Source organism: Mesoplodon bidens (assembly GCF_964165515.1).
Source record: "Mesoplodon bidens genome assembly, chromosome: 11".
Lineage (NCBI taxonomy): Eukaryota > Metazoa > Chordata > Mammalia > Artiodactyla > Ziphiidae > Mesoplodon > Mesoplodon bidens.
The window spans coordinates 64,240,849-64,253,324 of record NC_138167.1 but is presented as its reverse complement, the minus strand read 5'-3'; the positions used below and the strand labels follow the sequence as shown (position 1 = coordinate 64,253,324).

Below are 12,476 nucleotides of genomic sequence, written 5' to 3'. Positions count from 1 at the left end.
AAAAAAAAAAAGAATTAAGTGGGTTAATATTTTCAAGTGTTTAATTACATAATTATTTATTTTATTATTTATTCAAAGTTCTTCATAAATAAAATATCCTTGCCTATGTGTTTTGGAATTAAAGTGGGTTGATGCCAACATTTCCTATAAGCCCATGTTGTTTAAACCAGCTTTAGTTCCTTCTCATGCAGACTAGGGATTTGGCCATGGGAAAACCTCCGGAACAGGAACAGGAAAAGATGACCAATTCATCATTTGCTTCCAGCCCTCCCAACTCCTTCCCACCTCCACCTCTCCTCACAATCGACAAGTCTCTCAACCACATATCACAACTCTCTTCACAAAACCTTGTTTCATTAGTGAGAATAAACTGCTCTAGCCCAGATTCAAGGCCCATCATCAAGCTATTCACTTCACCCTTGGCCCGTACTTCCTTCTGACAGTCCCTTCCCTGTAATCTCCAGGCCCCCTTAAGAGCCTGCACTTTGCTATATATATATATATATATATATATATAACATGCCACATACTTCCAAGCTTTGCTTCTTGAAGGACCTTCCCTGGAATGCTCTCTCCTATCTCCTATCGATCCTCGCAGATCCTGCTCACAGGTCCCCTCCCCTCAGTCTTCTCTGATATTCTTCCCATTCTTAATCAGGGGTAAACCTCTTCCCTAGTTCTCCCCTAGAACTCTGGCTGCACCACTATTATAGTCTTGCAGATCCTATATAGATTTTATGAATGTTAATTTTCCATGTCTGACTCTCCCACAGACACTGAACTCCGGGGAAAGGGAAGACGTTTTATTTACTTTTGCATTTTTTGTGCCTAGCATGGTATAGATTTAGCAATCTGGGCTGAATTGAAATAGAAATTTTCTTTTTCTTGTATTTTCTCTGATGTTTCATTCCCACAGGCTTCACTTGGCCTCTGTCTCTCATCTCTTTAGTAATAGCCAACTTTTAGCACTTTGCTAACCAATGTAGCAAAATTTCAGTTAAAAAAAAAAAGACATTTAATAAGTGACACAGGCTGCAATGTCCTTCACTCCAACTCAAACCTCTCTTATTCAATATGTTAGAACTTAACTCCACTTCCACAAAGACTTCTTAACTAAAAGATGAAAATTTTACTCCCGGTATGTTTAAACTCACATATCCACTAGGTAAAAGCAAAACAGAACAGCAGCACTAAATTCAATGCAACGTGTGTGTACTTTTTTGCTATGTCTGTTCACTAATGTACAGGTGCCTGTAAGTCTTTAGGTTCATTTACACTGTGTATGTTGAGGGTGTAGGAGTCATTTGGCTGAAATCTTGGAGGCATGTTCGCCATGCCTCTGCCATCAAGTAGGAATTATTGCACATAAATGAGTCTATTCTACTGCCTAAAACTCTCTAGGAGAAATTCCCAGAGTTCCTCACAGGGCAGGGAGTTCTTTGGTTTGTCTACCCAAGCCACTAGCACTCCCTCCGACCTCATCTGCTGCTGTTTTCCTTCTCAGATTGAGGAACAGCAGGCCATCACTCTTTAACATACCCTAAGACCCTCATTAACTCATTGCTTAGGATACTTTATCAGGCTAAATAAACTCGTTTCTTTGGCTGATATTTTCTCTGAATTTTCCCCCTATTCTTCAACTATTTTAGTTACTCTTAAAGATGCTTTACAAGTTTTTTTACAACAAATCCAAATTTAACATTACTTTAATACATACTATGTGAAGGGGACATAAAGAAATAAAGATTAACAAGGCATGGTGACCATCTAGGAATACAATCTTGTGGTGAAACAGACACATTCCATAGTAACTGTTAACGTATGACACACATCACTGTAATATATGGATAAAGATAGAGGAGAAAGATAGGGCATTCCAGGCAGGGGCTCAGAAGCAAAATGGTGCATTCACTGTCAATGCATTGATAAGCAATGTGCCAGCTGCTGGGACTGTAAAATAAAACACAGCCTTGACTGCAAGGACCTTAGAGCCTAGTGCAGTGGTATTCGAAAATACTTTGCAGTTTTTCCAGCAAAAGTCTTCCACAGATACCCAAGATAAGGAGAGAGAGATGGTGAGAGTTGCTCTAGCTGTGGTGTTGGGAAGAGGATGACTTACTTCCTCCACTACAGCCAGGCCACCTGGGGCACCTCAGGTCCAAGGGGATAAGAGTATCTATCCCCTACCTTTCCTGTTTTGATACAACACTGAGAACACTGCCACCTACCTAACACAGTGAGCGCTTCATAAGCACTGGTTAAATAAAGCACGAGAGCTCTGGCATAATGTATAAGTCACTGGTCTAATGAATGGGAATGGCAGAAGCTTATGGGGACACCAGGCAGGAAAAGCTCAGTCTAAATCACTGGAATCCAAAACTAGACAAACAACTGTAAAGGTCTGACCAATTTCTCTAAAATCCTGGAGGCAGAAAGCTCATCTTAACTACTTTTTACTTCCCCCTGAAGTTCTTGTTCCCCTAGCCGGCTCTATCTGCTTGCCGCAGCAGTTTCTTCAGACCTTTCCTGTATCCTTCAAGCTTCCAACTCTCCACCTCACTCTTGCCCCTCCAAAGACGACCTTCACAGAACTCACAGAAAAGCACTCCTTACCTTCCTGCCCCCATGCGTATCTGTTTCCTGCCCACACACCTTGCTTTCCCCTGGAAGCCTGTATTCTTACTACCCAAGGCCAATCGCCTGGATCACACTGGGCCCTGAGTTCTACTGGAAGGTCCTCAACCCAACACTCTCCTGCATCTTCAACACGGCCCTGGGCTGGCTCCTTCCCACCTCAATTTACACATGCTTAAGGTTCTCTTACATTTAAAAAAGTCTTTGCTTGACCCAAGATTTTCCCTATAGCTACTTTTTACTTTCCTCAACAGCCAAATTTTAGGAAGGTTTGACTCCAAACTTGTCTCCACTTCTTCACCTCACTTTCTCATCAATACACAACCACCTGGCTTTAGTTAACCCCTCTCCTCCCAGCTGACCCTTTTCAATAACCTCAGCTACCGCCTCTGACTTGAGACACTTTCTTTCCCCATGCCATGCTCTCTGGGTTTTCCTCCTAAACTGTCTGGTTGCATCCTGTCTGCTCTTTCAACACTGTCCCGCTCCCTTAAATGTTCACATTCCTCAGAATTTTGTCCTGACCCTCTGAGCACTTGTCATTATTAGCAACAATAACATAACTGGGGCATGGGCTTGGAGGGTGGGGAGTGTCTAAAATTACAAAACCTTCTAGGGGCTGAGGTCTGTAAAGTCCCTGTTACTGGTGGGAGACGCCCATCACTCGGGCAGGAAAAAAGGAAGGAACCACTTCTCCACATACTGACATTCCCTGTTTAGCCCTGAGAGCGGTCTCAACTACTCCCAGGCTGGAACATACACGCTAACCTTTAAGTCTTACTTTTTTTTTTTTTTTTTTTTTTTTTTTTTTGCGGTAAGCGGGCCTCTCACTGTTGTGGCCTCTCCCGTTGCGGAGCACAGGCTCCGGATGCGCAGGCTCAGCAGCCATGGCTCATGGGCCCAGCCGCTCCGCGGCATATGGGATCCTCCCGGACCGGGGCACGAACCCGTGTCCCCTGCATCGGCAGGCGGACTCCCAACCACTGCGCCACCAGGGAGGCCCTAAGTCTTACTTTATAGCCCAGTTCCTTCTCCTAAATGTCAGTTCTGTGTCTCAAACACTTGATGCCTTCCTTACAGGCATCTCAAAGTTAAGTCCAAAATTAAATCCATCACTTTTACCCACGCCAATCTTCTTCTTCTCCATTGTTTTCTACTTCAATGAATGGTATCACCACCACCGAATTTCCAAGCCAGAAATCCTGACGCTCCTTGGTTGCTCCTTCTCCCTCACAAATCCACCTCCTAGTAGGCTTGCTCTCATCCCGTCATCATCAGCCTCAAGATCTTCACTTAGTCGATACATACAGCCTACTATGTGTCAAATACTGCTGTTGACATTGAGTGTACAGCAGTGAACAAGCCAAGCTTAATCCTAGAGGGAGGAGACAGGCAAACAAATAAATAAAAGGATGAGACAACTTCAGATGGTGATAAAAGTTATGAATAAAATAAAGCAGGCTGATGTGATGGAGCACTACTTTAGGCTGTGAGGGCTAGAGAAAACCTCACAGAGAAAGAAATATTTAAATTGAACCTGGGGACTTCCCTGGTTCACAGTGGTTAAGACCCCGTGCTTCTAATGCATGGGGCATGGATTCAATCCCTGGTCCAGGAACTAAGATCCTCCATGCTGCATGCCACAGTGTGGCCAAAAAGAAAAAAAAAAAAAGATAAACTGAACCAGAATGACAAACAGAAACAAGTCTCACACAGATTTGGGAAGCAGAGTGTTCCAGGAGGCAGAGGGAAGGGCCGAGGGCAAAGTTCCTAAGGTAGAAATGAGCTTATGAGCTTGAGGTGCTCAAGAAACAGAAGGAAGGTCAAAGAGGCTGGAACTTAAGGGAGCAAGGAGGCCAGGTCAGATGGGCTCAGAGGGAGGTAGGGGTCAGAGAGACCCTTGTCGGCCACCATGAAAACAATGGAAAGCTACTGGAGGGTTGTAGGAAGACAACTGACATAACCCAATTTGAATTTTTAAAGATCACTTTAGCTGAAAAGCAGAAAAAATGGTTTGGGAGGGCAAAAAAAACTGGGAGTTGCAAAACCAGTCAGGAAGCTAATAGTACAGTTGTCCGGATAAGAGGGGATGGTGCTTGACATGGGAAGGAACAAGTTTACGATGTATTTTGGACATAAAATGAAAAAAACTTGCTGGGAGATTAAATGTTGAGAGTGAGAGGGGGAAAAAGAAATCTAGGACAATTCGTAGGTTGTTTTTAGGTATAATTTACATACAGCAAAATTACATACAGTATATGATTCAATAAGATTTGATGAATGCCTATCAAGACACAGAACATTTCCATCACTCTAGAAAGTTCCTTCATGTCCCCTTCCCAGTGAACCCCCTTCCACCCAAGAGGCAACCACTGATCTGATTTTTGGTATCACAGACTACTTTTGCCTATTCTAAAATGTCTTATAAATGGGATCATCCACTATGTACTTTTTTGTGTCTGGCTTTTCACTCAGCATAATTTGTGTGAAATTCTTCCTTCTTCCTTGTTACATGTGTCAGTAGTTTGTTTCTTTTCACTGCTGAGTGGTCTTCCACTGTATGAACATACCGTTTTGTTTATCCATTCTCCCACTGGATGGACGTCTGGACTGTTTCCAGTTTTCGACTATCATGAAAAAAGCTCCTAAGAAGATTCTTGTACAAGGCTTATTTGTGGACATATATTTTCATTTCTCTTGGATTAATACCTAGAAATGGAACTGCTGGGTCACAGGGTAGACATAACGTTCAACTTTTTAAGAAACTTCCAAAATAGTTTTCCAAAGTGGTGGCATCATTTTATAGCCTCATCAGCAGTGTACTTGGGTTCTTGCTGCCTGGCTCCCAGGTGTTTCGCTTGAATAACTACCTACACCACAGCCAAAATGACACTCTTTTAGCTCTTCAAACATTTCTATATTTCTTTCTTTTTTTTTAAAGACCTTTGTAGATGCGCTCCAAGGACACTTTTCCTCCTTACCCCATCCCATTTATTGCCTGTCTCATGCTATTTATTTTCATTCAACCAATACACCGAAAGATAAGAAAAGGCTGGGTTGGCCATAGTGATCTGAGCAGAAGCAGCAGCATATAACGAAGTCCCTGAGATGGGAAAGAGCTTGGAGCCTTCAGAGGACACAGAGAAAGTCCATGTGTCTGAAGGACGGCAAGCAAAAGCAGCAGAGAGGTGGCCAGAGAGGTGGGTATGGGCCAGGGGACTCAGAGCCTTGGGAGAAATGGGAAGGAGTTTGGATTTTCTATTAAGTGCTATGAGAAACCATTAAACGATTTTAAGGGAGGAAAGAGAGGTGACTCTTTGGCTGCTCTGGGCACACTGGAATAGAGACAGACAGACGGGTAGAAATGGGGAGGCTGTGTTAAGAGGCAATCACAATGTTCCAGGTAGGAGAGGATGGTGGCTCAGTGGTTGTGGTAGTAGAGTGGACAGATTCAAGTCATACTATGGAAACAGCACTGACAGTAACATGGTGGTGGATGAGATAGGGAGGGTGGTGAGAGAAAAGGAGGAATGTGATTTGAGAGAGTGGGTAAATCGTAAAGCCACTTACGGAGAAGGGGACAAATGGAGGAGAGTTTGAGGAATATGTGCTAGTTCTGGACTTACGAAGCTCAAGTTACTAGTGAGATATCCAAATGGCCGCATCAAGCAGGAGCTGGAGGAGCTGGGGAGGTCTGGCTGAAGGTATCAACATGCGGGTCACCAGCTTACGGGCAATCATCAAAGCCTAGGGATATCTGAGAGCACCCAGGGAGCAAGGGCAATGAAATAAGAGGGTCCAGAGAATGCCAACGGTTAAGCAGAAGAAGGGAGGAACGAGCCACAGAGGTGGGAAGAGATTGCTGAGACAAGTGCCTGGATGAGGAAGCGAATGGTCCTCCCTTGAGAAGCCTCCTGTGACCTTTCAAGTCAGGAGGACTTATCTTGGTACAGCACCATGTACTCCCCCATCAGAGCACTTTCAATAGCCCTGTTTAGTTGCCCTTCTCTACTGAGCAGATATTGGAGGATGTAAAATCAACAGGATTGTCAGCAACCAGCCCTGCTCTAGACAGTGTCTTGGTACACAGTACAATGTGGAATGTTTGTTTAATGGACAACTACACTACCATTCACTGAGTGTCACCTATAGGTGGTGCACTCCACTATATACTTTTCCTATTTTAGTTCCTTTTCTCACCGGCCCTGAGGAAGATATATCTCCATTTTACAGACAAGGAAACTGTGGCTCAAGCAAAATGCCCAAGGTCACTCACTGCTAATAAGTGATGGAGCCAGACTGAGGCCACACATCCTCCTTCACATGCTCTGCTGCCTCCATAAACTTCCCATCACATGGACTTTCTATTGCAAGAATGTCCTCTCACATTACTGTCAAAGGGATACAAACCTGTCCCCAGGTAACTGACCCACCAGAGTACTAAGTCAGGGAAATGTCCAGGGAAGTAGTCCTGCTCAAGAATCTCTACTCTTTTTTTTTTTTTTTTTTGCGGTACACGGGCCTCACTGTTGTGGCGCCTCCGTTGCGGAGCACAGGCTCCGAACGCACAGGCTCAGGGGCCATGGCTCACGGGCCCAGCCACTCCGCGGCATGTGGGATCTTCCCGGACCGGGGCACGAATCCGTGTCCCCTGCATCGGCAGATGGACTCTCAACCACTGCGCCATCAGGGAAGCCCCAAGAATCCCTACTCTTGTCAGGCACATTGAATAATCTCCGGGCTCCCAAAGTAATGCTTTATCTTAGGACGCGTCTAAATGTAGAAGTGAAACCTTCCCTGAAACTTTTTCACTAGAGGTGAAAAACTTAGGACTGCTAGGGCCTTACCTCTTTTCAATTCTAGAACTCAATTTTAGCCACATACCAGAAATTTATCCCTACATCTAAAGGGCCTAATTTGAACTTCACAACTAATGCTGAATGTGGCAAAGAGCTTCTCCATGTCGTCCATTGTGGACCAAGACATAATCAGGGTGAGACTGTATCTCAGTGGGTCCAAAGAAACCAATATTACGTTAACTTTGTGAAAAGTTAACAGTAGTACTCTGCTTTCAAGACTGATGTACTGTCTTTTCCCTGACTTCTTAAGATTGCAACTACACAGGTTTTTTCCTAAATGCATACATTAGCACCCAGAGGCTTCCTTTCTTTTTCTACTCAGGAGCAACTGTTAACTATCAACCCTCTGGTCAGAGCATGGGCTACGGTGGAAAGAACACTAGCCTCGCTGGCAAAGAACAGGGTCCTAGCCTTGACTGTCAGTGTAAAGCCGCATAACTTTGGGCAGGTCACCACCTTCTTGGCATCTTTCCTGAGTTGTAAAAGAAGTTGTAAAGTGCCAGACTAGACGATTTCTTAGGTTTCTTTCAGTTCTCTATATAACTCTACCAGAGAGCACAGAAAGGGTGGGTGAAGGTATGTAGGATGCCACTGGCTGGCTGGGAAAAGTGCGGAGGACGAACCCTCCTGGCTGTGGATGAAGAATCCTGTCTGACCTGCGCTGTTTCCTCTCCTGCCAAAGCCCCCACTCTCAGCCACCCTCGCTCCCTCCAACAACTCCCTCCCCAACCCAAGGTCACCTGGGATCCTCCATCTGAAGCAATGCCTAGCAGAGTGTCCTGCATACAGCTATCACTAACTTTTGCTGGCTTCATTTGAAGCTTTAACAAAGTACAATGATTGTAACACCCCAATCCAACTCAACAAAGAAACATAAACATAATGAAACGATGTTTCTAATAATGCCTAGCACTCATCAACACAATAACAGATCTCTGGCTTTTTTTTTTTTTTGGCTCCACGCTTGGCTTGTGGGATCATAGTTCTCCAACCAGGGATCGAACCGGTGCCCCCTGCAGTAGAAGCATGGAGTCCTAACCACTGGACCGCCAGGGAATTCCCTACACATCTCTTTTTTATGAGAACAATTTTAATAAAGCAGACATGTTCTTTTTTCTTAACCTTTATAAGGTACCACTAATGACCCCTCTTAAGTTCTTTTGAGCCAGGTCCCCATTCACAAAGCATAGATATAAACAGAGGGAAGACCTCAACCAACCCACTTCTACTCTTTGGATTAACTTCTCAAGATGCTCAGGACTAAAGCAAATTATTTACTTTGTTTAATTCCATTTTCATCCGTCCCACAGATCAAGTCTGACTGCCCTGCTGGCAGCAAACACTTCATAAGAGGGCACACCTTCATGACCACTCTGAAGCAGCACCCCTCGAGTCACTACCATATTGTCATTTTATTCTCTTCATAGCTATTATCACCGCCAGACACTCTCACTTACTGTCTACAATCCCTCTCCAGAGCAGGCGCCTTCTCTATCTTGCTCACCACTGCATCTCCCATGTTTAGAACGGTGCCTACAAAAAACTTGTTAATGAAAATTAGAACACAGAGGACCTTAACCCATGTTTATGGACATGACGTTCAAACATGGTATCCACCTTCCAATCAGGATGATACTCAAGTGTTCCAATGAACTTCCACCCTTTCCCACAGAACAGCTTACATATGCAGACTGCAACAAGGATATTTTCTCCTGTAGCTAATGTTTTCTCTTTCTTCCCCACAACGAAGCATCAGATAACAAGCCACAGCTACACCAATAAGTCACTTTATAGTTCTTCTTCCTGCTGGGTCATGCACATTACGTACAAAGCAAACACAGCTCTAATGCAGAAAGTACTGATTGTGTTTGTTGCCAAGAGAATCTTTCCATCCATACTGCATGTACCATAGGTATTAAGAGAACTTTCAAGGCTACCTAATAATATAAAAAAACTATTCAGTCTAAGTGCAATGTGACCAAATCATGCTCTATAAAAGCCTTGATTCCACTATATTTCAAATGTATGATTTTTATGTACAGTATTGCTCCAATATAAATAGGGTTTTATTGTTTTGTTTTATTTTGTTACTCTTACCTCCACAAAAAGAAAATGAAGGCAGCCGAGTCAGAAGCCCCAGACAGATCTAACGAACACTAAGATGCCTTGAACATAAGCCGCCATGAGGAAGAGAGCTTAAGGCATACTGGGGAAAGGGTTGTCTTTTGTAAATATATCTTTTGAGTCCCATCTGGTCAAACTAAGACCAGGCACCAGATAATGATTCCTGTGCATTGTAAACCAGTAGTAACACAGACAAGAAGAGAGACAGCCCCTTACATATCGTATCACTCTTTGATCTGATATAGGAAGAAGTTTTCAGCTCAAGATAGAACGACAGAATTGGGTATGAAAGAGAAGTTTTTAGATTAAATCTGAGGTGCACTGGCAAAATTGGCCAGGTATGGGGAAAGTGAAATTTTAGAAAACTCGCAGGGGTCACTAAACTATATGGCACAGTAACAAAAACCATCCTTTCCAGTATTTTGCCCGAGTCCAGATTTCAGATTCATTATAACTTAAAAAAAAAAGAAGGGGGACACAGCAGGAAATTTGTATTCCAAAGCCAACCTACCACTGGCTGATTTGTGTCTTGAGCTGGCAGTGAGCTATAACAGACCTAGTAAAGACTCTGGAGCCAAGGGGAGGACAGTCACAATCAAACCCTGACTCTCATTAGCTCTATGACCTGTCAGGAAAAGGAGAGGTGATATATCTCTCAGGTCTGCTGGGTGGATTTTGCAAGATAAGTTAAAATACCTCGGACAGAACCTAGCATTCTGAGGTGTTTCTGGTTTTGTTTTTTAAAACGAATGTTAGCATCCTTTCCTCTCTTTCTGAAGAGAAGGGTGAACTCACCAGAAGTCCAAATCTAATTTCTTGGTCTACATTCATTACATTTTATGAAGGTTAAAGAAAACAAAACAAAAGGTTGCAGAACCTAAAACCCACATCTCCTGACATCTTACCACCTTGGCAACCTTATCTCACATACATAAACACCAACAAACTTTTACCTCGGTAAGAGTTTTATAACTTTTTCCTCATAAGTTACAACAAAAATGTAAATTAACGTGTGGTAACTGTTTACAATTTAAGTAACTATAAGGTTTTAAAAAGGCCACACAAAACACAAGGTCATAATTCAAATACCAACATAGAATAAATTGTTTAGTTTTTGAAATTCCAAATAATCAATCTTTATAGCCATATAAAAGTGTCTACCTATGTGACAGGTCTGATGTTAACATAAAAGAAAAAGTCTACCAAGGCGTCTCCAAAGTCAGCATTATGAGCATACCTCCCAATGCTGTGACCCTTTTTGAAACTGTCCGCACTGAATGAATAAAAAAGAGGTCCAAGAAAGACATATTACACCACATTAGGCACATGTTCTTCAAGCATCCCAGTACTAGAAATTTAAGACAAACAAGACCAACATCTGAGATTGGTCCAGAAGGACTAACCAGTCAAAGGCATGGCCTAAGGCCCTCACACACCGTAAAATCAGTGAAACTGACTGGGGTTCTTCAGCATCTGAGAGGAAACGTCCAGCTCCCATTAAGGAATAAATTGGGGATGGGGATGCAAATAATTAGTGCACCCTGAGGCGACAGTTAACTCTAGCACACCACTTCACAGGCGATATTATGGAATTCCACTTTATCCCTACTCTGAGAATACTAAAGCTGGAAATTTCAAAAGTTAGCCAAACACCAAATATCCCTTGAAAGAACTTTAAATAAGATCCCTCCACAGTACCCTGCAGAGAAAGATCTTGGAACTCCTAGGAGCCAACCAACACACACAGACCCAAACACACATTAGCCACAACCCCAAGTGGTCAGATGTTCTCTGAAAAACCTTTTTCCTGATAACTCCTTCTTGCAAAGAGAAAAAATACAAGGCACTTTCAGCATAGGCTAGAATATTTCTGAGAAGCACAGACCAGCATCTGGGATTTGAGGAAAAACTGCACCCCGACCAAGTCTTACACTCTGTTGGAGAAGGAACAGGCTGAAAACAAAAAAGTGAGACAGGTTTTTAAAAGCCAGGTAAGGGACAGCCTGCATTTCTCAGGAAGTTGCCTATGACTAAAACAAAAGCACAAGATGGGGGCGGGGGGGGGCACTACCTAAAACCCCTGTAATGTTGGACCTGAAGGAGAGTCTTCACTGAATGGATGAAAAAACTGGAGCCTTGGGGAGGTAGGTAACTTGGCCAGGGTCACAGTTTATTTGGTGGTAAAGCTGGAAGTAGATTCCTGGACCTCCAAGTCGAACTTCAGTGCAGTTTCCCACTTCACCAAGCTGCCACCCCATTTAAGACGTTTTATAAAACTCTTCACTGAGGCAGTTAACATAAGGGTCCAATTATCATTCAAAGATCTGTCTGTTAGATAATAGCTCGAAAATTCCATCCATTTTACAGGATTTATCAGTCATCTAATCTTCGAGGGGGAAAAAAAGCAAAGAGGAAAGGGGGTAAAAAAATCCCAATTTCGATCTGTCCCCTAAGGGCAAACTAAAGGGTTGCAGACAGTGCTAGTATCCACAACCACAAAAACAGGCAATAATCCCCACCCACGGGCCCAGGAAGGTGGCCCCTCCTCTGCACCGCCCGCCCCCCGCAACTCAGTAAATTCCACTCCCATCCAGGCGCACGGGAGATGTTCCACCTCCCGCCGCTGACAGAGCGGGCTGGGCCGCATCGGCCACTCTATTTCCACCACCACTTTCCCCCACCCGAAAAAGGACGAGAAGCCTAGAGCACCACCGGGTCCCCCAAAGAGCGTTCGCTCGCACACGGGGACCACCGGATCAAACACCCCGCCCTGCTCACCGCGGCGGGGGAGGGGGAGAAAACCCCACGCAGGAAGTGTGTCCCGCGCTCCACTCCCCGCCCCCAGGGCTGGGACCTTGC

At 43.9% G+C, this 12,476-nt stretch overlaps 1 protein-coding gene across 2 annotated transcripts in view; it reads right to left on the bottom strand.

Moving 5' to 3' along the window:
• Positions 1 to 12,476, bottom strand: part of TCF20 (transcription factor 20) — a 97,481-nt gene that overhangs the window by 84,038 nt on the left and 967 nt on the right. The window lies entirely within an intron of this gene.